The sequence below is a fragment of the Jaculus jaculus genome, chromosome 1 (assembly GCF_020740685.1).
Source record: "Jaculus jaculus isolate mJacJac1 chromosome 1, mJacJac1.mat.Y.cur, whole genome shotgun sequence".
Classification (NCBI taxonomy): domain Eukaryota; kingdom Metazoa; phylum Chordata; class Mammalia; order Rodentia; family Dipodidae; genus Jaculus; species Jaculus jaculus.
The window spans coordinates 45004907-45029872 of record NC_059102.1 but is presented as its reverse complement, the minus strand read 5'-3'; the positions used below and the strand labels follow the sequence as shown (position 1 = coordinate 45029872).

Sequence of the window (24966 nt, the reverse complement as noted above, 5' to 3'; positions counted from 1 at the left end):
TTCAAAATCGTGCTTTTCCCAATGAAAATAGCATCGCTACACTTACAAGACAAAGCTGAGATACAGAAAACTGAGAAAGCCAGATTTGCTTACTCACAGAAAGTGTCTCTTCATTTCTTCCACAAATCTAGACATCCCTGGGTGTCCACAAATAATTGGTTCTGAGATACCACCACCACCACCACACCATGATACCAAAGTTGTTCAGTTCCATGTAGAATAGCACATAATACCAGGCGTGGTGGCGCACGCCTTTAATCCCAGCACTCCAGAGGCAGAGGCAGGAAGATTTTGTGAGTTCTAGGCCACCCCAAGACTACATAGAGAATTCTGGGTCAGCATGGTCTACAGTGAGATGCTACCTCAATAAAATAAAATAAAATAGCATATAACATACACACATCACTATGTATACCTTAGCTCACATCCAGCACACATATAACTAATATAGTATATAACTACACATGAATAGTGGCTATACTGCATTGCTTAGGGAGTCCAAGAAAGAAAGCATGCAGGTAAGGACACAGCCATCACAGGCAAAACTGCACAGCATAGTATTGCTATCTGCATTGGACGGCCTCTGTAAACTAACTCACAAAGGGCTGAGCATACCAATGGAGCTACTCCTCCATGCCAGGTACTGTCCTAAATGTTTGGGACATAGCAATAAACAAAGAGAGAAAAATTTTGAAAGCAGGCACAAAGGGAAATCACATAAGGGGAAGGGAAGGACTGAGCCCATGATCATTTCAAAAGGGCTTCTGTTCCCTTCCAAGGACTTGGACATGGCAGTCACTGAGTCCTCATTTCCCAAGATTTGTCTCCCTTTTTCTTTTTTTTTTTAAACTTGAGAGACAGAGAGAGAGAGAGATTGAGAATTGGTGCACCAGGGCCTCAGCCACAGAAATTGAACTCCAGACACTTGTGCCACCTACTGGGCATGCGCAACATTGTGCTTGCCTCATCTTTATGCATCTGGCTTGTGTGGGATCTGGAAAGTTGAATGGGTCCATCCTTAGGCTTCACAGACAAGGGTCTTAACAACTAAACCATCTCTCCAGCCTTGTCTTCCTTTCTTGATAAGAGTAACCCACAAGCAGGATCTCTGGCTTATTAACTGAAATTAGGATTATAATCTGGTTTCAAAAAAAAATGAAAAATCAAAAGACGGCTTTCCTACAAAATGAAGAATACAGAAAAGAGGCTGGAGACATGGCTCAGTAGCTAAGTGTGCTTCTTATACCAGCATGAGGGCCTGAAGGGGCCTGAGGCAGCCCAAGTTTAAATCTCTGGAACCTAATTAAACATCTGGATATACCCATGTGTTCCTGTAACCCCAGTCCCATAGAGAAACAGAAACCCAGGACTCAAAGGAACTCTATTAAATAAGTAAAATAAAAACAGTAAGCTTCCAGATCAGTAAGAGACTCCGGCTCAAACAAGAGCAGGCAGGAAAGTAATGGAGTAGGATGCGCAATATTCCACTCCAGCCGCAGCAGGTGAGCACACCCTACCACAGGCAGGTACAGAGAGCACATCAAAGGCACATACAGGTACACAAGTCATGCACAAGCCAACATCAAAATTAAAACTAAATGCAGAAAAGAAAAGGAGAATTAGAAAGAAAGGTCTAGGAAAATAGGAAAGAAGAAATAGGAAATAATCTGCCTTACATGGAGTTATCTAAGTTCTAGGTCATGGAAACAAATCTAGGGAATTTTTAAAAAGAAAAATAGAGCCCCTGAAAAAGATCTTGGCAATAACCAAAGGTCCACAGTTGAGCTGATCCACTCAAAGCTGAATTCAGTCATTCTACTAATAAAAAGTGTCATTCCCTTGCTGTGCTTGAGAGCTCTCTCTCAGGTTTTTGTTGATGGCCATTTCTTGCACATTGCTTGTCTTAAGTCCAGTGCTTACTCTCTCCCAAGTCCCAGGGATGTGGTCTTTTGGGATCGATTCTTTTCCCCCAGATCCTTTAAAAAGCCTTTTACAGACCTTGGGTTCGAATTACCTTTCTCTCTTTGTCTACATTTGAGGCGTGCACTGCCTGCTTTCCTCCTTGGGTTTGCAATCTAGAACACCAGTCCAACCAGAAGCCTCAGGTTAGTCAAGGACTAGAGAACAATCAAGAGCATTAGTTCACGCAGTTCTCCACCAAGCCACTAGATGGCTCTGTCAGACCACCTGCACCTATTTACTGGGGTGAGGGGTTTGGGTTGATCATTAAAGCAACAGGTGGATGTTAAAACGCAGTAGGATTACCAGGACAAGAAGTTATTATTGGGAGGGTGGGAAAGCATTGGGTGGTTCCCAAAAAAGAGAAGCAGGCCTATAACTTAACACCTTGTTAGCCATCTTTTTATTTCCTTTGAGGAAGCAATTTAATTTTCGCTTTCTTTACATTTTCTTTGTTGGAGGAACTATGCTTTCATGCTTATTTAAAATTTAGCTTTGTTCCTGCCTGTATAAATGATACAGTAGGATTCAGAAAAGATAATCATCAGAGTTTAAGTAATACATAGTTTAAGTTAAGTAGTACGAAAGCATCTCAGAATATATTCTAGTATTCTAGTATACTTAATTTAATAGGTTTTATTTCAATAGTGGGACCAGATTCAGTCTGCCCTGAATGTACAAGTTATAAAAACTATCCTATTTTGATTCTATTTTTGTATTTTAAGTCATATCATACAGGAACATGGTTAAATTTATTTCTTTAGCCTCTTGGATGCCACTTGCTAAAACTTTAGGAAGTTAAAATCAACCCAAAAGGTAATTCCTGCCAACATATCAGTGAGGTATCTGGACATAAAGTTAATAAATGAAAATCAATACCTTATGTTTTTAAACCATTAATATTATGAGGGTAATCCTATAACAACTGAAAAGTTTAAATATCTAGGAAAAAAAGCTTTAAAATCAGTCAGAGCCTATATAAAGGAAGCATAAAATGCTACTGAAATATATAAAGGAAATACTCCATAGCACAATTTTCTACACACACATACACATGCAAAAAAAATGAACACAATAGGTTTCATGAACCACTGATTCCTGGCCTTCTAGCAAAGATCCAATGTGATAGGTTCTGTAAATTTATTCAAATATATAAGACAATTTAATGTAAGATGAGTCATCTTAAAATCAATAATAAAAGATTAAATATTCATGCATTCTGACAGCTAGCTAGCAATTAGGGTAAAAATAATACTGGCTTCTTGTTTTTTCTGCCTTACTAAATATAAATCCCAGATGAAACAAATATTATCATGTAAAAAATAACCTTAAGACTAATATAAGAAAGTACAGGTATTTCCTCAATCCTGAGGTAACAAAGTGCTCATCCTTAAGATACAAAAAAGCTCAGAACTTCAATGTAATACATTTATAACTATTGTGGTTAAAATTTTATTTTAAAATAGTAATTAAATGAAACTTATTTTAATTTAAAAATAGCTACAGGCAGAGTAAAAGTCAAACACCAAACCTGGTGTCAAAATGACAATATCCCAATAGTTACAAATCTCTTCTTATAGGTAAATTCAAAGAACCACCCAATAAACATATGAAACCAATTAGCCAAGGAAGAAATACCAGTGGCCAGTAAGCATTTACAAATATGTAAAATCTTCACTAGCAATCAAAGAGAAGAAAATTTTAATTTAATGACCATTTGCCAAGTTTTCAGAAAGACAAACTCCAATATTGGAAAGCTGTAGAAAGCAGGCTCTCCATTATTTGCTCAAAGTGTCAACTGAGAGGAAATGTCTGGAGGACAGTTTGGCAATTGATACACAGGAGCATCTGCCCTCTGGCTCAACAACCATACTTTTAGGAATTTATCTTAGACCATTGTACATATACAAAATGACTAATTTACAAACATGCTAATAACAGCCACACAACAGAGAGAAAAGATATAATCTAAGTCAGCAGCAATTAGATACCTAATGGTATGCTTCACACACCTCGATACAGTATGTCTATACAGACAAGGAGCCAACATGATCGCATGTGCGCATGTGCATGCATTTATGGACACAGAGAAAGCAGAAGAGTGAAGAGAAAATAACATATCTTCCTCAAACATAAACAATAGGTTATCATATAGTGCCCTTTATGTATAGAGGCACACGTGTGTGTGTATATAATAAGATGTGCACATGTGCATGTCTATCAAAATATCAGCTACATCTGAATTATTCAGATTTTAGTAGCTTTAAATTTTTCTTTACAATGTTCACATTTTTATCTATTTCACAGATAACATGTAAAAATGCTATTTTGACTATAAGAACAAAATAAATTATTTAATAGGATTCTGTCATTCTTAAGTAACTCTAAATAGACAGATAATCTAGTTCATATAAATCCTTAAAAAATATGGTTAAATTGTTTCATTTGACTAGATTTTCAAAAGCATTTTTATTACATACACAAATTTCCACAGTGGCACTCATTGGCATTTAAAAGTCCTATAATTAACTATATAATGTAATATTGGCATCAGGGAAGTGTTTATGGAAATTATACATTCATTACCCCCAATCCTTGTATAGGATAAATAGTAACATCAAGGTGGGAAAAGAAAAGAAGGGAAAAAAAGATTAATTATTAATATGCCTTAATCTGTGCATTTAATATTTATCAAACTAACAAGTTATACTCTTTGTTAATTAGAAAACAGAGTTCCGGGGATGGAGAGATGGCTTAGTGGTTAAGATGCTTGCCTGCAAAGCCAAAAGAGCCAGGTTTAACTCCCCAGCACCCACGTAAGCCAGATGCACAAGGGAATGCATGCATCTGGAGGTCATTTGCAGTGGCTGGAGGCCCTGGCGTGCCCATTCTCTCTCTCTCTCCCTCTGCCTACTTCTGTATCTTTCTCGACCTGCCTATTTCTGTATATATCTCTCTCAAATTTTTTAAAAAAGTAAATCTTAAAAAAAAAGAAAATGGAGTTCCTATAAAGTCTTCAGAATTTAACCTCAAAATACACACAAATGTTAAAACACAGCAAATGTCAGAGACAATGATGCCAAAATATTATATGATTGAGAAATGTGTGCACCTCATAGAAGGGGATCCAATGAAGGAAGAGAGATGAGAAAATGGATTAAGGAGCTGTTTTCCACATAGAGAAGGACTGGAAACGAATTCTGCAAGCAGCCTGCCTCCATTCCAACTATACAGAATGCGTAGATAATGGTTCTTTAATTAACTGATTTCTGCATTTCATTTCTATGGAATAAGACTTAAGGGATAAAAGAAACTGGGCAGAATTATTCTGAAATGCAATAGGACTCTTAAGAGTGTTGTATTTTAAAAAAAAAAAAGCACACATATTAGAAAGCCTTTCCAAGAGTCTTCCTCCCCTGTGGGAGGAAAAACATCTGCCAGAATCTTTAACCTCTAGAAAACCAAATATCAGATCACCAAGTGGCTTCCCAATGTGTCCTTCTTTTTAAAGAAACTCTAGAGGCCTGGAAACTTGTGCTTAAGGTTGACTGCATCGGGTTTTTTACTCCACATACTACTGTCACAGTAATTTCCTCCCTCCCATTTATGAGCACTTTTATTTACTTTCATTTTATATATTTCATCTTAATGACCGGCTTCCAATTTGGCCTAACAAAATCACCAAGAGTCATGTTTCCATTACCTTAGCTCCTGGTTCTACCTCCTAGAACAAGGCTATGTGAGGCAGCCATAACTCTTATGTGTTACTCAAGTTAAAGATTTTTGTGCGAGCGAGGATGTGGTGCGGTGTGTGTGATATAGTGTTGCACCCATAATCTTGCCTGCTGTGGGGGTGCTCTCCTATGGTGGCTACTCTTCTACAGGGCTTTTTATTTTGAGATGGAATCTCTTTACTGATTCCAGAGTTTATGGAGCACCAAAGATTCCTGGGTCTCTGCTCCCCTTCTGGACTGGGGTTCCTGGTGTGCATAGCCACGCCCAGATGTTTACTTGAGATCTATCAATTTGAAGGGCCTCTAGGGCCTCATGCTTGCACAGGAAGTGCACTGAGCCAGCTCTCTTCTATAATAACCTATTTCACACTTAAAAAAATTTTTTTTTTTTTTTTTTTTGGTTTTTCAAGGTAGAGTCTCACTCTAGCTCTGGCTGACCTGGAATTAACTCTGTATTCTCAGGGTGGTCTTGAACTCACGGCAATCCTCCTACCTCTGCCTCCCGAGTGCTGGGATGAAAGGTATGCACCACCACGCCTGGCTTTAAATGTTTTTTTTTTTTTTTTTATTTGCACTTCAGAGACTGAACCCAGAGCCTTATACATGCTCAAAAATAATGGTCCAAGTCAGGCGTGGTGGTACACACCTTTAACACCAGCACTTGGGAGGCAGAGGTAGGAGGATCACTGTGAGTTCAAGGTCAACCTGAGACTCCATAGTGAATTCCAGGTTAGCCTGGGCTACCTCAGAAAACAACAAAATAATAATAATAATGGTCCCACCATTGAGCTACATCTCCCAGCCCACAAGTACTGATTTTAATGGGCAAAGTTAATGTCATAGCACAATAAAGGATCAGGGTAAAAAGGTAGAACCAATAGCCTTCAATAACTATATGAAAATGTGTTCAGCAACACAGGCCATGAGGAAACTGCACGTGAAAAACAGAATAGGGTCTGGGGGATGGCTCGGTGGATAATGTGCTTGATGTGCAAGTGTGAGTACCTGACCATAGGTCCCCAGGATCCAAGTAAAACTGAATTAGTAGCAGGCGTGTATTAGCCAAGCATGCCTACAGCAAGAAGGGAGGCAAATATGGGAGAATTTCACGGAAGCTTATAGACCAGCTAGCGTGGCAAATGCAATGGTGAACAATAAGAGACCATGCCTGGGCTGGAAAGATGGCTTAGCGGTTAAAAGCTTGCCTGTGAAGCCTAAGGACCCTGGTTCAAGGCTCGATTCTCCAGGACCCATGTTAGCCAGATGCACAAGGGGGCGCACACGTCTGGAGTTCGTTTGCAGTGGCTAGAAGCCCTGGCGCGCCCATATTCTCTCTCTCTCTCTCTCTCTCTCTCTCTCTCTCTCTCTCTCTCTCTCTCTCTATCTGCCTCTTTCTCTCTCTCTCTCTGTCACTCTCAAATAAATAAATAAAAATGAAGAAAAAATAATTTTAAAAAAGGAGACCATGCCTGAAGGTGGAAGGCAAGGACCAACATCCGAGGTTGTCCTCTGACATGGCACACGACATGTGAGTCTATACTCACACACATGAAACACACACACACACCTTTTTAAAAGCATAATGAGATACTCTAGCCATAAGAATAACTCAAGTTTAAAATGGGCCTGGAGAGATGGCTTAGTGGTTAAAGGTGCTTGCTTACAAATCCTGATGGTCTGGGTTTGATTTCCTAGTACCCATATAAAGCCAGATGCACAAAGTAGCACACGTATCTGGAGTTCATTTGAAGTGGCAGGAGGCCCTGATGGGCCCATGTACTCACTTGCTCTCTCCCTGTCTTGCTCACTGTCACTCTCTGTCTTTCAAATAAATAAATAAATATGTTTTCTAACAGTAAAAAAAAAAAAAAAAAAAATGTTGCAGTCCGATTCACATTGCTGGTAGAAATCACCCAACCAAGAGCAGCTTCTGGGAAAAAGAGGTTTATTTTAGCTTACAGGCTCGAGGGGAAGCTTCACGATGGCAGGGGAAAACGATGGCATGAGCAGAGGGTGCACATCACACCCTGGCCAACATAAGATGGACCACAGCAACAGGAGGGTGTGCCAAACACTGGCATGGGGAAACTGGCTATAAAGCCCATAAGCCCGCCCCCAATAATACACTCCCTCCAGGAGGCATTAATTCCCAAATATCCATCAGCTGGGGAGCTAGCATTCAGAACACCTAAGTTTATGGGGAACACCTGAATCAAACCACCACAACAATGTTGATGGGTGGTTTGCATCAGTTGTCTCCTATAAACATGTATTTTCACTGTTTGGTCCCTAGCTGGTGGCAATTTGGGATGTGGCCTTGCTGGAGGAAGTATATGGCTGGGGCAGAGTTCCGGGTGTTATATCCCAGCTTCTAGTGCATAGCTGCAGCAGAGTTCAGCTCACTTTCTCACTGCTTTCTGCCAGATTCTATTATGGAAGTGATGTTTGACCTGTGCCCTCCCATCTTTTCTTCCTGCCATCATGAAGCTTCCCTTTGAGACTATAAGCCAGAATAAACCCTATCCTCTCATCAGCTGCTGTCGGTCACATGTTTTGTTCCAGCAGTGAGAAGATAACTACAGCAGATGAGGATGACAGTGACAAAATCTATAATGGAAGTGCTCCGTGAAGATATGAAGTACTCTAAATCTCAGACTATACTGGTGGGAACATAAATTGATGCAAAAACTTTGGTAAACTACTTTTTGGTATGTATCAAAGCTAAATAATATACTTTGTGATCCAGAAAATTTCCAGGTCTATAATGACAATTATTCCAAAATAGCAAATATGTTTACAAGAACATACACACAGCATGATTGGAAACAACCTTGTCTAAAGCCCACCCGTTCTACAAGAGTGAAATAAGCACAATTCTACAACAGTAAAGGGATGTATAAATAAGATAAAATCCTATGAAACAGTGAGATTGGACCATGTACTGTTTAATTCTCAACATGCATGAGTTTCTCACAAACATAATATTGAGCTAAGGAAGCAAAGAAACAGGTCACAAATGGGCACAACTAATCTATGATAATAGAAACAGAACAGTGGATACCTGGAGAAAATAGGGTTATTATGGGTAAGACCATGAGGAAAACCTGCAGTTTTAAAAATGTTCTGTTTCTTTATCTGGGTATATTCACATTTGTTCACTTTTCAAAATTAAACTGGCTGCTTAGTTATGATTTGTGCAATTCTAGATGCATGTAGATTTATTTTTTAATTAAAACTGAAATTTTAAAAACTCACTGAACCTACCATTTGCCATTAACCTAGATGTTAATCTGTTCTCTACAGCCATTATTGTAATGGTGTTCCACTGTGGTCTGAGTCTTTTTCATCAGTGTTTCCAAATTACAATTCTGGTTACAATTAGTGAGCAGTCTAAATTCCTGATTGCAGAACCAATATTAAAAAAGAATATCGGGCAGAACAGAGAGAAAAAGCAAATAGTAAAACCAATTCAATAGAGTTTGGAAATAGAACAACAAAGCTTCCTCTTTAATGAAATATATCATTATAAAACAAGGTACAAGAGGTTCTGTTTACAGAGATATCCAGGCTAAATTAAGAAAGAAAAATGCTTAAATCTACAAAATACTTAAAAAATTCATGTATGGTATTAGTTTTCTATTACTATACAACTAATCACCACCAGTTAGTGGCTTGAAACACCACCAATTTACCTCATACTTCTGAATCTCCAGGCAGAGCTCTACTGGGTTCTCTAACAAATGGTTTTCCCAGGCTCAGTCAGGTGCTGGCCAGGGCTGATATACTATGAGGCTCAGTGTCCTCCTCCAAGGGCACAGGGTTGTTGACAAAATTTACTTCCTTGAACTATAGAACTCATGAAGGAGACACCATCAGGGCTGCAGAAGAAACTCTGCTGTAGCTCTTACCTTCTTGGGTCTTTACATACTCTTTAAGGTGACCTGTCTGATTAGATCAGGCCTATCAACACTCAAGAGGACCAGGGGAGGAGAAACTTGGGAGCCATCTTGGACTTCTAGGACCATAGGCCCTGTGTGATAACAGAAGCTTAGGATGCAACTTGCTACCAATGGACACCTGTTCAAGATGAGACAAGACTACCTGTGAGATGCATTTTCTATGCTCATAATGCAGTTGTTTTTTGCTATAATTTTTGTCATTTTATATTTCTCTTATTATCAACTTAGGGCATTTTTCCATGTAATATGTAAAATTGTATATGTCTGTGAAAATTGCCAAAGGATATTCAGGTAATTACAGAAAGTCATGAAAACGAGTAGCACAGAAGATTAATAGTGACCCTGAAGTATACCTATTGCTTCACATGTAACTTTGTTTACAATTAAGTCTGAATTTTCCTACTGAGGAAGCTATTTATTTTTCTGATAAAAACAAATAAAAAGTTAAAATTTTACAACCAATAATGAAAACAAAAGGCTGATAAAATCTTACCTTAAAACCTTCAAGACATTATAGGGAAGAAAATATTCAGTTTTATGATGGCACTACATAACATCTAATGTCCAACCCTGCATTATTCCATAGAAACAGTGCTAAAACAGAGGATGAGTAAATACATTCCTTAAAAGTTGGCTTCTAGTCTTTGAAAGATGAGAAGTCCATGAAAAGAAAGGTAGTGGAAAAAATACTAGAAGCTTCAACATAGCAGCTTTTTTTTTTTTCAACATAGCAGAATTAAGAAAGCTCGCCAGCACTTGTCAACTTTCAGGACCATGCACTGACAGAGAGCTATGCCAAATTTCAGAAAATAGACAAAGTCTCTGCTTGTTGGAATGAATATATGCTAGGCTAAGACGTTTAATGAAAGCTCATTATGGAGAAGAGTCCTCCATTAAAAACTTAATTTGCTGCAGGGAACCTCATTTCTGTCCCTTCTCCCAACCTTACCCGGCCTGCAGAAAGTAGATAAATAAATGCTGGTCTAAAGGAATAGAAGGGCTTGAGAAATGGCTTAGCAGCAAAGGTGCTTGCCTGCAAAGCCAAAGAACCTAGGTTTGATTCACCAGGACCCACATAAGCATGATGCACAAGGTGGTACATGCATCTGGAATTTGTTTGCTGTGGCTAGAGATCCTGGCATGCCTATTCTCTCTCTCTCTCTGCCCCCCCCCCTCCTTTTTGCCTCTCTTTCAAATGAATAAATAAAAATATTTTTAAAAATAAGGAAATAAGTTCTTAGTATGTCACTCAAGGCTGGCCTGGAACTCACAATCCTAACTTAGTCTCCAGAGTGCTGTGATTCCACTGGGTGTGCCAACTGTGACCCACTTTATTTTCATGTTTTACTTATTTCTTTTGGGGGCACATGGTCTCATGTAGCCATAAGGAAGGAGGAAGGGCACACTGGAGCAGAGGGAATGAGGGAGGGAGGGAGGCTTTTTGGAGTCAATGTACCCTTTTAGATTCCCACCAGTAGATATCCTCACTTCCTCACCAGTATTAGCCTTATCAGTTTTATTAGTCATTCTAATGGGTGTATAGTGGAAATTCAACATGAGTTTAATTCTCATCTCACTAATTGCTTTCAATATTGACTTTTTCCTTGGGTTTGTTTTATGCTCTTTGGGAAATTATCTGTTCATGTCTGATACCTGTTTTTCAATTGGATTATTTGTTTTATAGATGAATTTTTGTTTTGTTTTGTTTTGTTTTGCTTTGCTTTGCTTTTACCTAGCATGCACAAAGTCCTGGGTTTGATCCATGTGCACATCATAAACTGGGCTTGGTGGGATACAACCTTAAACTCAGTGCTCAGAGGTGAAGGAAGCAGGAGGTTTAGGAGGTTGATCTATATAAATAAATAATTAAAACAAAGGAATAGAAAATAACTGATACTGAATAATCAGAATATCAACCACACTGTATAAGAATAAAACCTAGGATGTAAATCCACGCTTATGAGGGTAATAAAGCTTTGTAGGGACTGGGCTCGAAGCAATTCATGTGAGAGGCTTGCTGTTATGCCCATGTCCTGAGAACTTGTGCAGGGTTAAATTGCATACAAATAGACTGGTATGAGCAGAAGAATACAGCACGGAGATGAAATCTTTGGGCCAAAACTTCTCCCTGTACAGCTGCAATTGTCTGAGACATTACAACCAGTGAGACTGGGCCAGCTGGCCTGCACTGTGACAACAGGAAGAGCGCAGACTCTTTTAAAGGGGGATGAGTGCTGAAGGGGTGTCCTGTTCATCAAAGTCTGCTTTATGTCCCCCCCGGATTAATACATTGGCATCCCACCTGGTATTATGGAGTATAGGAAATACAGGAAAGAGAGGGTCATTGAATTGCAGCAAGTTCTTTTATTTTAGAAATGGCCATAGGCAGTGTGAAGCAGGCTTGTTGGATTATATACATGGAGGCCAGATGGACCCATGATGATGAACCATGGGTTGCAGTGGAGACACAGTGAAAGTGCCAGGACTATGGGATGGCTGCCATGGAGAGCTGTTGGACCTGGATCAAGTTTTCCCAAGACTGTGAGTATCCTAGCTGGAGGGGTGGAATTGGGACTCCAGATACTAGTCATTGTATAGAATTATTGGGCTTGGAGATTTGTCACTGACTAGTGCTGTTGGACTTGGAGCTACAGAGTTTGATATTTGCCCTGTTTAAATATTGTATTGGTTGAATATTTCTTCGCTGTGCCCAAGGCTACCTTTTGCAGTGTGAGTGTTTATTCTGTGCCATCATGGGATTTGGGGGGGTGATTGATATTATGGCTCAGTTCAAAGATCTTGGACTATGGGAATGTTTGAATATCACTGGGATTGACAAAAAATTGTGAGGAGGAGTTTAGGGACTTTGGGGGGAAATGGCTGCATATGAGTCACACCAATCCAGCCTAAGGAGGGATTTGAGCAAAACCACAGCAAAATGCACTCTTTGTATGAAGAGTGAAGGTATATAAGTTTTCATCCACGACAATGGATGAAACAGGAGAGAACACAATATCTAAATTAGAAGACCAGGTGGCAAAGCTAATACAGTCCAATATAGAGAAAGACAGCTAATAAGAAGGTATATACAAGAATTTCAAGATATCTGGGACACTATGACAAGATCACACATAAAATTTCAGGATATAGTAGAAGAAGAAGTATTTCAATCCAGAGGCATAGTAGGCGTTTTCAACAAAATCATAGAAGAAAAATTTCCCCACATTGGAAAAGAAATGCCAGTGCAGATACGGAAGCTTTTAGAACACCAAACAGATAAAACCTGGAAAGACCTCTCCTCACCATGTTAAAATTAAACTACTAAACACACAAACCAAAGACATATATATATATTTACATGTATATATATATATATATATATATATATATATATATATATATATTTACATATATATATATATGTCTTTGTGTTGAATATATAATTATATTCAATATAAATATATTGAAAGCAGTTAGAGACAAAAGGCAAGTCACCTATAAAGGCAAGCCAATCAGAATAACTGCAGATTATTCAACACAAACTTTATAAGCCAGAAGGGCTTAAAATGATGTATTTAAGTTCTGAAAGATAACAACTGTAAACCAAGAATACTTTATCCTGCAAAGCTATCTATCCAAATTGAAGGAAAAATAAGGACATTCCACAACAAAAACAGGCTAAAGGAATTAATGAACACTAAGCCAGTTCTACAGAAAATACTTGAAGGAATCCTCCATGCTGAAGAGAAAGCAAAGTACACACATGAGGAAACAGGAAAAAACAAACAACACTAACATAACAGTTAAAGCAAGAGGGTAAAGCAAACAAGGAAAAAAGAAGAGGTTTCTATCTTAATATTTGACAGGGTAGACTTCAAAACAACATTAGTGAGAAAAGATAAAGAAGGTCACTTTATACTGATTAAAGGAACACTTCAACAGGAGGATATTACAATCCTAAATGTATAGGCACCTAACATGGGGACTAACAATTTCATCAAACAAACACTATTACACTTAAGGTCACAGATAACATGAGACACAATTATAGTGGGTGACTTCAATACCCCACTCTCATCAATTGGCAGGTAATTTCAGCAAAAAATAAAAATAAACAGAGACATCTGGATTAAATGATGTCATGGAACAAATGGACCTAACAGATATCTACAGAACATTCCATAAAAATGAGGCAGACTATACATTTTTCTCAGCAGTACATGGAACATTCTCCAAAATTGAGCATAGATTAGGACACAAAGCAAATAGTAACAAATCCAGGAAAATTTAAATAATACCTTGTACTCTTTCTGACACCAGTGGGATTAAACTACAAATCAGCAATAAGGAAAACATCAAAGCATACAACATAACAAAACCTGGGACACAATGAAGGCATTACTATGAGGGAAATATATAAGTTTAAGTGCCTAGATTAAGAAATTAGAGAGTTCACAAGTCAACAATTTACTGCTTCACACCTTAAGGCCTTGGAAAAAGAAGAACAAGGCAAACCAAAAATCAGCAAATGGGAAGAATTAATAAAGATTAGGGCAAATATTAATGAAATAGAAACCAAAAAAAAAAATCCAAAGAATCAATGAAAAAAATAGTTTGTTCTTTGAAAGGATAAACAAGATTGATAAACCCTTAAAAAATCTGACCAGAAGAAAGGGAGAAGATACAAAACTTAATAATATTAGGATGAAAAAGGCATCATTACAACAGATACCAATGAAATTCAGAAAATCATAAGGACATACTTTAAGAATAGATATGTCTCTAAATTTGAAAATCTGAAAGAAATGGATAATTTCCTTGATTCATATGACCTACAAAAATTAAATCAAGATGAGGTAAACCACATAATTAGACCTATAACAAGAATGGAGATCCAAGCATTTACAATGTCTTCCAACTAAAACATCCAGGCCCAGATGGATTCACTGGTGAATTTTACCAGACCTTCGTGGGAGAACTAACACCACTGCTTCTCAAACTTTTCCATAAAATAGAAAAGGAAGGAATTCTACCAAATTCCTTTTATGAAGCCAGCATCACCCTGATACCAAAGCCAGACAAAGGACAAAAAAAAGAAAATTACAGACCAACCTCCCTCATGAACATATCAATAAAATATTGGCAGACAAAATACAAGAATATATCAGAAAGATTATTCATTTCAATCAAGTAGGCTTCATCCTAGAGATGCAAGGATGGTTCAACATATGCAAATCAATAAATGTACTGCACTATATAAATGGACTGAAGGACAAAAATTACACAATCATTTCAATAGATGCAAAAGACATTTGATAGAATCCAACATCCTTCATGGTAACAGTCCTACAGAAGTTAGGAATAGAAGGAATATATCTCAACATAATGAAAGCTATTTATGACAAATCTACAGCCAACATAATGCTAAATGGGGGAAAACTGGAAGCCTTTCTATTAAATTCAGGAAAAAAAAAACAAGGGTGTCCACTGTCCCCACTTTTATTTAATATAGCACTGAAGTCCTAGCTATAGCAATAAGACAAGAGACACTCATAAAATGGATACAAACTGGAAAGAAAGAGATCAAATTACCATTACTTTTAGATGATATGATTCTATACATAAAGGACCCACTGTTAGAGCTGATAAACACTTTCAACATATCAAGATACAAAATAAACACATAGAAATCAGTAGCATTCCTGTATATAGCTTTCCTATATATTAAAAACAAACCTGTGAAGGATGAAATCAGGGAATCTCTTCCATTCACAATTACATCAAAAGAAGTGCCTTGGAATAAACCTAACCAAGGAAGTGAAGAATCTCTACAGAATGAGACCTTTAAAACAAGCGAGAAATTGCAGACGACACTAGGAAATGGAAAAATATCCCACATTCTTGGATTGGAAGAATCAGTAATAGGAAAATTCTATCTTACCAAAAGAAGTCTATACATTTAATGCAATCTCCATTAAAATTACCATGGCATTCATCATGGAAACAGAAAAAAAAAATACTAAAATTCATTTGGAAGCACAAAAAAAGCTCAAATAGCCAAAAAAATTTTGACCATCAAAAATAAGGTTGGTGGTATCAGTATGCCTGATTTTAAGCTATATTACAAAGCCATAGTAACAAAAGCAGCATTGTACTGGCACAAGGACAGATACATAGATCAATGGAACAGAATAGAGAACCCAGATGTTAAACCAAGAACCTACAGCCATCTGATTTTTGATAAAAATGCCAAAAATATTCACTGGCAAAAAGACAGCCTCTTCAACAAGTGGTGCTGAGAAAACTGCATATCCATGTGCAGAAGAATTAAAATAAATCCTTGTCTTTCTCCATACACAAGAATCAAGTCCAAATGGATCATGGACCTTAATATCAGACCTGAAACTCTGAAACTGCTAGAGGAAAAAGTAGGGGAAACCCTTCAACATATTGGCATAGACAATAGGCCAGCAAGCTAGAAATGGGGTACAAAGGAGGGGGAAGACAGAATGATTAGGGGGATGATTTTATGTGTGTGTGTGAGAGAGAGAGTTGAACAGATTACAGGGAGTAGAATGGCCTAAATGAGGCCAGGTGAAGACAGTAAGAGAAGGACAGGGGGAGGGTCAATCAAAATTCAAGATAAGACATATGAAAACCTACTTTTTGGATAATGGCACATACAGAAGCCGTAGATTGCTACTAGAAAATTTTCAGTGCCAGGGATGGGATACCTTCCAGAGAACTGTTGGCCAGGGAGGTCCCTGTTTCCTCTAAAACATTACAGACTACTGCCAAAGCCCTTGGTTTCCCACGGGTAATACATGGTAAGACCCATTACTGAGGACTTCACATGGCAAGGTCACTGAGAAATCAATCTGGGGCTGAGCTGAAAACCTCCTCCCTGTAGACCAGCCAACTGAAAGCTGGAAAAAGTTATACTACATGTAGCCCTGTAGGAGACAGAAGTCATCAAGAGTAAAAACAGTGGACACTGGAAGCCTCAAGTTTTGCCAGCCAGGCCAAATGACCAAACAGGTGCAATAGTGACAAATCTGCACTGGGAGAAAACAACTGCTCTCTAATTGGTATGGAGGCCTACTCTTTGGGAGGGAATACATGCCCAGCAATGAAAACCTAATCAAAAGCCTATGGCAAGGGAGATCTTGAGCCTTACAGGTATAAAGCCTGCTCTTGTCTGGATAAATGCATATATTACTCTCACCAAACTGCCCAGAAATCACTATACTTAATGTTCATATTCATATATTAATGATACTCTCACTTTTGGTTAAAGAAGCTCCTCTTTTCAGATGGTGGTGACCACTGGCATGACCTAAAAGGCAACATAGTACTGAGAGGAAGAGACAGATGAATGTCCAGCACTGAAACATCTCTATCACACCCTCCAAGGTTCAGGGTCTATTGTGGAAGAGGTGGCAGAAAAAATGTAAAAGCCAAAGGAAGGGTACGACTCCTTATAATGCAACTGTCCAGAAAGAAGTTGGTCTTAGTATCTGTGACCTGGCAGTGCTTAGCAATACCTTCACAAGATTTTCATAATAGGAGAAAAAGATGATGACATCAAAATAAAAGAGTGACTAATGGAGAGAGGGAGGGGATATGATAGACAGTGAAGTTGTGAAGGGGAAGTGGGGGAGGAGAGGGAATTATCATGGTTTATTGTCTCTAAGAAGAGATGTTGTCAATAAAATATTTTTAAAAACCTATTTGAACTTTAAAGGTTGGATGAATGCAGTGCACTTTACATCATGTATGGTTATCTGTTTATGAAGGCCAGGGGCAGAATGTGGTAGTTTTAATCAGGTGTCCCTCATAAACTTAGGTATTTGGAATGCTAAGTCCCCAGCTGATGACAATTTGGAATTAAATCCTTCTGTGGGCAGTGGATTAATGGGGGCAGGCTTATTGCTGTTAGAACCAGATTCCTCTTACCAGTGTTTTGCACAGTCTCCTGTTCCTGTTGTCCACCTGATGTTGGCCAGGAGGTGATGTCTAACTTCTGCTCATGCCATCATTTCCCCCTGTCATCATGGAGTTTTCCCTTGAGTCTGTAAACCAAAATAAACCATTTTTCCCCTACAAGCTACTCTTTGTCAGATGTTTTCTCTCTGCCACTCTGTTTTCAGTGTGTGGTTTAGACCAGCACTGTCCAAAAGAAATAAATGAGCCACAAATGTGAGCAATAGGTGTATTTTCAAATTTGAAATTAAAAAATGGTGAAATCAGGTTAAAGATGTCTGCTTGCAATGCCTGCTGGCCTGGCTTCAGTTTCTCAGTATCCATGTAAAGCCAGATGCCCAAAGTTGCTCATGCATCTGGAATTCATATGCAGTGGCAAGAGGCATTGGCACACCCATGCTCGCTCTCTCGCTCTCTCTCTCTCTCTCTCTCTCTCTCTCTCTCTCCTCTTTCTCAAACAAATAAATAAATATTTTTAAAAAACAGGTAGGACACGCTTTCATAATGTAGTTTATTTAACTTAGATTATCCTAAATGTAATTTGCACATATAATCAACATAACAATATTAATGAGGGACTGAAGGGATGGCTTAGCAGTTAAAGCATTTTTCTGCAAAGTCAAAGGACCCCAGTTCAATTCCCCAAGACCCATGTTAGCCAGATGCACAAAGAGGTGCATGCATCTGGGGTTCATTGCACTACTTGAAGGCCCTGGCATGCCATTCTGTCTCTCTCTCTCTCTCTCTCAAATAAATAAATAAAATATATTTTAAAATATCAATGGGGTGTATATACTATTTTTCTTTGCATAAAGTTTGTGAAATCTATTTTGCACTTTTGTAGTGCATCACAACCCTCGTTTCTAGTACTTCATTGCTAGGTTTGACTACTGGATACTAAGTTGGATGTGGCGGCTTAGGACAACAGTTTCCAGCTGCACTTAATTCTTTCTAATGTATTGTTAGTGCTACTTCATGACTATAATACTTGCTACTTAATTTCAAAGACATTTTAACTATTAAAAGAATGGACTTCCAGGTAAGATGGCTGCATAGGAGTCACTCAAAAGCACCTTAGGGAGCGATTTTAGCAAAACTACACCAAAATACACTTTTCTTCCAAAAAGTGAAGGTGTAGGCTTTTATCAGACAGAGCGGAGAAGCAGGAGACACCAAGATCTGCCAGAAAGGAGGAAACCAGCCAGAATCCCACAGAGGCACTTGTGGCCCTGCGTCAAACTGCAGGAGCAAAGAGCAAACAAGATTTTCCAACCTCATCAAATCTGAAGTGGAGACAGTCAATATCAGTTAAGGAGCTGCTGAAAATGACGCAAGTGGGACCACGTGAGCAGTTCCAGCACATCTCCAGGCTTCCTACACTCTCCGATCCCCCAACCGCCAGAACCAGGAACTTCCAGAGAATGCATTGAGGCCCCTGGCGGCAGAGATTCCAGCACAGCCAATCAGAGCAGCAGCTCCACAGCACAGCACAGAGGTATCTAGGTGGGCACCCAGAATTGGTGACTTTGGAAGCCACTCCAAAAGGTAACAAGGCTGACTGACAAAAGCCTGGTACACAGGCCTTCACTAGATGTGTTAATCTCTCTTTCCATTATCAGGTCAAGTTGTGGGTTACATATTCTCGGTTTGCTTTGCCATTTTCAATTAAGCTGTATTTGGGGGTTGACTATTGTTGCCTTTGAAGCTTTCATATTCTTAGGGCCTTTGTCTTTTTCTTCCACCATTATTGGGAACAGGGTCTAATTCAGACCCAGGCTGACATAGATGGAACCTATTTCAGAACAAAAATCTCAACCTCCCAGGTTACAGGATTCAGGGTGTACAGCAACACACAACACACAATTCTTCAGGATTGTGGCTTTATAAGGTTACCTCTTTGTTTCAGTCCCCACACTTGCATACTCTGTGCTGGTTTTTATTGAATTATGTATTGCTCAGTTGAATTTTAGAATTTTGTCAGTAAATTGCTTCATCCAGCCCACTACAATACTTGAATAGCAGTTCAAACTCAACACCTAGGGTTACTTCTGCAGTATGATTGGAATATATGAGCTACACTTGGAACCTAAAACTAATCAGAAGATACATAAAGTTGAATTTCCAAGTCTAAGAGCACCACAGATAATTAGAAAACCCAAGCATCAGTGCTAGGGATGGGATACCTCCAGTAAGTTGTTGGCCAGGGAGGTCCCTGATGCCCCCAAAACATTATAGGCCATTGCCAAGGCCCTTGGTTTCCCACCAGGAATGTGGTAAGACCCTATTGCTGAAGACTCCATATACTTGGGCTGCAAGGCCACTGAGAAATCCTGCTGGAACTGAGCTGATAACATCCTCCATGTAGACCAGCTGACAGAAAGCTGGAAGAAGCCATTCTACATGTAGTTCAATGGGAGAAAGAAAGAGCACCAGTGAAGACACTCAACAGTGGACACTATAAGCCTTATAATTGGACAGCCAGCCCAAATGAGCCAACAGGTGCAATAGTGGCACATCAGTCATGGTGGAAACCAATTGCCCTCCAACTGGACTGGAGACCCACTCCATGGGAGGGAATAAATCCCTGATACTGAAAACTTAAAACAGGGGTAGTCATGAGCCCTAGGGGTGTAACATCTGCTGATGTCTGGAAAAAAAATGTATATAGTATACTTATCAAACTTCCCGATAAGCACTTCTCTTAATATTTATACCCTTATATTAATGCTACTCTCACTTTGGGTAGAGAATCTTCTCTTTTCAGATGGCAGTGACCTTGGGATGACTCAGAAGGTATCATAGTGCTGGAAAGAAGTGACTGGAGTACTGAGCAACATCTCAATCACACCTTCCAAGGCTCAGGGTCTAATGTGGAAGAGGTGGTGGAAAGAATGTAAGAGCCAAAAGAAGGGCAGGACTCCTTACAATATGCTCCCTCCAAACATAAAATGGCCTGGATATCCATGAACTCCTAGTGCCTGACACTACCTACACAAGACCATCATAAGAGGAAGAAAAGATCATGACATCAAAATAATAGAGAGACTGATTGAGATGGGGAGGGGATATGATGGAGAATGGAATTTCAAAGGGGAAGTGGGGGGGGTATTACCACAGGATATTTTTTATAATCATGGAAAATTATCTTGGATCAGTTGCCTCAATGGACATTGTCTCATTCATAATTTCATTGGATCTTATTTTTTAACTTTGAAATGCTTGAATTGAAGCACCACACACACACACACACACACACACACACACACACACACACACACACACGAGCACATGCCAACTCTACCTTTCCCTTTATCTTTAGATGCTAGGGACAAAACCCATGTTTAAAGAAACATTCTACCACTAAGTTAATCCACAGGCCTGTATTCATTGTCCAGCTCCAGTTCAGATACATTTACTTGAAAAAAAAATCATAAAAAAAACACAATGTGGAATGTGGGTAATCTCTGTAGCCTTTGGCAAATAAATAAATTATATTAGCCTCAGGCAAGATGTGAAGCTTTAACTTAATGGCTTTAATTTGATTTATTCATAACGGCAACTTCCAAGATTTCATATCTCACAATTCATATAGAATGAAAGAGCATGAGTTTTGTTTTGTTTTTTTTTTTAAAAAAATCAATGTTTAACTGAGGGTGGTGGTCTTTGCCTATAATCTCAGCCTTTGGGAGGTTTAGATGGAATAATAACAACCTCAAGGCCAACCTGGACTACATAGCAATTTTGAGGCTGGCCTGAGCTATATAATGTAATGCTGTCTCAAACAAACAAATAAAACCAATATTTAAGCAGAGTAAGAAAGTAAGAAATTTGAAATATTGACTAACTAGAACACCTAGGAAATAAGATGGCTTTGTTAACTGAATTTTTAAGGTCAATGTTTTGCCCCGTATTATGAAAACTCTTTCTAAAATATACTAGGCAGGTTTTCACTTAAGTATAGTCCTGACTGTAACAGGCCTTCCTCTGATCATTCCAGAGGTTGAAGGCTCCCAATGTTGTCAGTCACTAGAGCCACCCTTGTACAGAAGTATAAAGGAAAGAAAATCAAATGAATTAATGGTCTTAGTGGGTGGAGGCCAGACAAGAATTTGTGATGCCATGACAAATGAGGGCAAGTCTTGTGTGGGAGTCAGTGAGAGCAGAGCCATATGGAAGACATTCAGCTGGTAACAGCCTTAACACGTAACAGTGCTCACAGGCCAAGATAGGTAAGGTGACTATACTATGCCATCAGGGACTACAGTCCAAGTTCTATCTGAAATAGACTTACTTTATGGCCTGAAGGCAGTTCCCATAATGAGTGGCCCAAATCCATGCTCCAGGTAAGAAGACAGCCAAAAGGCAAGAGAAAGGCAACCAAATATCTCAATGTTAGGACTCTTACAGGAACTACCCCTGGGAACTGCCATATTTCCCCACTGGCCAGAACTGTGCAGTCTGGCCACCACAGCACCACGAGAGGCTGGGGTGAAAGTATTACAACTGGAGTCACTGCCACTCTGAGGAAGGCCAGGTTTCTGAAAAGGCAGCCAGGAGCTGGACACAGGAAGTTAAGGCACTATTGAGGAAACAGCGAGGTACTCCTGAACTTTGATGTCTCCTAGCAGAACAGGGACTGTGAGAAGCAGACAGGACCAGTGTGAGACAATTTGTATAAAGAAATATCAATGTCATTTCTTCACCCACCACTCTAAATCACACATGAGTCTTCATTTCTTTGTCAGCCAATGTTTAAAATCCCTCTATGTAAATTTGCAAAGATAAAGTTTCTACTATTCTTCCCTCTTTCATTTTCCCTAAAGTTGGTTGATATCCCAAATGGCAGAGATGATGACATCACTCTCTTTACCCTAGACATTTCAGCATAGCAGAGTAGACCCTAGACATGAGGTTCCAAACTGTCCTCCTACATAGAGACTAATAAGAGAAAAATCTCATTGCTCTGCACAAATAGAGGTCCTGTAAGTACGCTGGTTCTATCATGGAAACACACTAGGATCTCACCCTCTATCTCTGCAGTCAACCCAGGCCTCTTCCCCATTCTTGTGGTGGACATTCCTGTCTCTTCCATAGTACAAGCTAAGTTCCATATCTCAACACTTTTCTCTATGTGCCCCCTTCCACCTGCTCCTCTGAGCCTAGCCAAAAAGTGACTTTCACCTTTAACTCTGAACTCCTCCTAGCAGAATGGCAAAACTTTCTCCCTCCAATGATGGGCACCTTGACTTTTGCTTTGTCCCAGTGTGACCCCTGAACTTGTGTTTGTCTCCACTATTAGCAGCGGAGACCAAACACCCTTAAATTCTACACAGTGTACTGTGGACGGCCCAATTACATTGAAGAGACAGAGTTTCTGTACTGATTTTACGTAAGGACACTAGTGAAATGCCGAAAAAGACCAGATGTTGACCATGTCACAGTGCTGTTTCCTACACAGTCCCAGGAGCACTCCCTGAGAAAGCATGCGTGCTACTTCATGACATTTTAAAAGAATCTTCATTTTCCCCTAGTTAGGGTGAAAGAATATAAAAAGAGAAGTTAGGAAAAATAGAATAAGGGACTGTTACAGTCAGGTTCACATTGCTGGTAGAAATCATCCAACTAAGAGGAGTTTGTGGGGAAAAGAGGTTTATTTTGGCTTACAGGATCAAGGGGAAGCTCCATGATGGCAGGGGAAACAGTGGCATGAGAAGAGGGTGGACATCACCCCTACGCCAATATAAGATGGACAATAGGAACAGGAGAGTGTGCCAAACACTGGCATGGGGAAACTGGCTATAACAGTAAAGTAGTACCAGGAGTAGGGTGCTGATAGACAGCTGACTGTGTGGCTTTAGCCTTTTGGAGTTGATTTTCAGAAGAATGTGGAAGGATTTGAAACCTTGGCCTAAGAGACACCTTGCAGTGCTGCAAGTACAGCTTGATGGATTATTCTGGTCAGAGTTGAAAGACCTGAATGCAATAAGAACTGTGGACTGTAAGGTTTGGCTTATGAGGGTATGAAAGAGTTTTTCCTGGACTGGATTAGCAGTTTGTGTGGGAAGCTTGCTGTTATGCCTGGGTCCTGAGAAGCTGTGCAGGGTTACTTTGCATAGAAATGAACTGGTTTGAGCAGAGGGATATGGCACAGACAAAAATGAAATCTTTGGGTGTACTTCTGCCCATTCAGCTACAATTGAAAGATTACAACCTTTAAGATTGGATCAGTTGACATGCACTGGGGCAACAGAGAGAATGTAGACTCATTTGAAGGGGCCTGAGTGCTCAGGAAATGTCCTGTTCTTCAAAGTCTGCTTTATTTCCCCCTGGTTTAACAAATTGGCACCCTACCTGGTGTTGTAGGGTATAAGAGATGCTGGGAAAAGGCCACTGAGTTTGCAACATGGTCTTGTGTTTTGGAAATGGCAATGGGCAGGGTGAAGCAGGTTTGCTGGATGCCTGCATGGAGACCCAGTGGAGCCATGAGGATGAACTGTGGATTGCAGTATAGACCCAGTAGAGATACTGGAACCACAAGATGGCTGCTAAGGAAATCTGCCAGCCCCAGATGAAATTTTCCAGGACTGTGAGTGGCCTATCTGGAGGGGCAGAATTGGAATACCAGAGACTTGTTGCTGGTTAGAATTATTGGACTTGGAGACTTGTAACTGGCTAGAGTTGTTGGACTTGAAGCTCAGAGTTTGATGTTTTCTCTGATTGTTTTAAATATTGTATTTGGCTGAATATTTCTTTTCTATGCCTAATGCTATCTTTTGCAGTATGAATATGTATTCTGTGCCATTATGGTTTTGGAGGCGATCTTTTTTTGGTATTATGACTCAGTTAAAAGATCTCGGACTACGGGAATGTTTGAACATCATTGGAATTGATAAAAATTACGGGGACTCTTAAAGTCATGCTGAATGCATTGTATTTTATAACATATATGGATATCAGTTTATGAGGGCCAGGGGCAGAATGTGGCAGTCTGATTCAGGTGTCCCCCATAAACTTAGGTGTTCTGGATGCTAGGTGCTTCAGCTGATGGCAACTAGAAATTAAAGCTTCCTGGAGGCGGTGTTTTGTTAGGGGTGGATTATGGATGTTTTATCCAGTCTCCCCTTGCTAGTGTTTGGCAAACCCTCCTGTTGCTATTATCCACCACATGTTGGCCAGGGGGAGATGCCCACCCTGTGCTCATGCCATCATTTTTCCCTGTCATCATGGAGCTTCCCCTTGAGCCTGTAAGCTAAAATAAACCTCCTTTTCCCAGAAGCTACTCTTGGTTGGGTGATTTCTACCAGTAATGTGAACCTGACTGAAACAAGGAC

General features: G+C 39.5%; 1 protein-coding gene across 4 annotated transcripts in view; it reads right to left on the bottom strand.

Annotated features, from left to right (window-relative positions):
• Htr7 (5-hydroxytryptamine receptor 7) overlaps positions 1–24966 on the bottom strand; it is a 103641-nt gene that overhangs the window by 10665 nt on the left and 68010 nt on the right. The window contains exon 1 of one of the 4 annotated variants that reach the window (XM_045136253.1): positions 17609–17638. The exons of the other annotated variants lie outside the window; for them this stretch is intronic. The gene's annotated coding sequence lies outside the window, so the exon portion shown is untranslated. Of the gene's footprint in view, positions 1–17608; positions 17639–24966 lie in introns of those variants that run through there. 4 annotated transcript variants of the gene reach the window in all.